We start from the raw sequence: 1,456 nt of genomic DNA on the forward strand, positions 1-1,456 counted from the left end.
ATTCATCTCACCCACAGCCATATGGTGCACCTTTACTGCATTTTTTTTTCTTCTTTTACCCACTTCCTCCTTTTTTGTTTTTTTGTCATGCACTAGAAAAAAAAAAACTTGCTGCTCTCTTATGTTGGGGTGATTTCCAGTGAAGGCGACCCTCCCCCACAGCATTTTTATTTATTTTTACATTTTTTAATTTGGGTTCTTCTATTGTACTTTTTAATATGAGCAAGGGCTGTGATGACTGAGAACATTCCTCGATTCGGATAAGGACCAAAGCAAGTTGTTTGGTCTGTGATGACAATGTTTGTGCGTGTCTGAGCCTCTAACATCTCCTTTCAACTTATGTTTAACTGTTAGAACTTAGAACTCATTGCACATCTTTGCTATAAACGATTTAAGTTCATTTATTTCTTGAATGTTTTTTTTCCTGATATGCATTATAAGCTGATTGATTCAATGCAACCCTTCTACAAGGAGAAGACAATTGAAAAACAAATTAAAAAAAATGTATGACAAGAAGTCCTTAAAGTTTGGTGTGAAGTGGCAGGGTTGTTAATATAGCATGTTTCTGTTATGCAGTCTCATAGTGTGTTTGGATTAGCTTTATTTACATTCAATATAAGTTTTTCAGCAATTACAAACTCTTTCTTGAGCAGTTTTAAAATGACATCTTCAGGTGTTTGAAAATATTATATACTTACAGCGGGTAATTATTAAACAGGTTAAAATCTAATAAATGAAAAAATCTACTAAATCTTAATCTTAAAAATTATATTTACAGCGAGTAATTATTAAACAGGTTAAAATCTAATAAATAAAAATAATGGCATATTTTCATAGGACAATCGAGTTGTTTTTTAATTTATTTTAAATTTAAAAATTGTTAAACTAGACCCAAAACATTTAAAAAACATTTTAGACGGTAAAATTAGAGACCGAATTAGCAACCGAAATTATTATTTTTTAAAACTTTATTATTTAATAGCGACCGACCTTTATTTTAATTTATTTTACAATTAAAATTTAATTTTTTATTAGTGACCAAATTAATAACCAAATCTTATTTTAATTTATTTTATTTAAAAATTAATTACTTGTTAGCGACCGAATTAACTACCCCAAACCTCGATTGCTGATTTGGTCCCAAGCAAAATAGCAACCAAATATCTAGCTACCAAATTTTGTGTGCTTGTGACTCAGTAGTTCGGTGGTGAAATAGTAACCGAATGGAAATTCGGTCGCTGAGGGTTTAGCGACTAGGGTTTTTGTGAGGTAAATTATTCGGTTGCTATTTCGGTGGCTAAGAGGTTTAGCGACCGAAATTTAGGGATTTAGCAACCGAATCTGTCGATCGCTAAAGCATACCTTTTTTGTAGTGCCTTAGAGTTCCAATATTAATGGTATTTAAAGTCAAATCAAAAAATTATAAAATTTTGATCGGTTGGTTTGATTGGATCTA

At 31.0% G+C, this 1,456-nt stretch overlaps 1 non-coding gene across 1 annotated transcript; it reads left to right on the forward strand.

Annotated features, from left to right (window-relative positions):
- The first annotated feature begins 226 nt into the window (after positions 1-226).
- On the forward strand, positions 227-320 carry LOC121174686 (small nucleolar RNA snoR126). The gene has a single exon (XR_005890960.1). It is a non-coding gene; the product is annotated as a small nucleolar RNA snoR126 (small nucleolar RNA).
- Positions 321-1,456: the final 1,136 nt, after the last annotated feature.

Source organism: Glycine max, chromosome 3, assembly GCF_000004515.6.
Source record: "Glycine max cultivar Williams 82 chromosome 3, Glycine_max_v4.0, whole genome shotgun sequence".
In the NCBI taxonomy this organism is placed as follows: domain Eukaryota; kingdom Viridiplantae; phylum Streptophyta; class Magnoliopsida; order Fabales; family Fabaceae; genus Glycine; species Glycine max.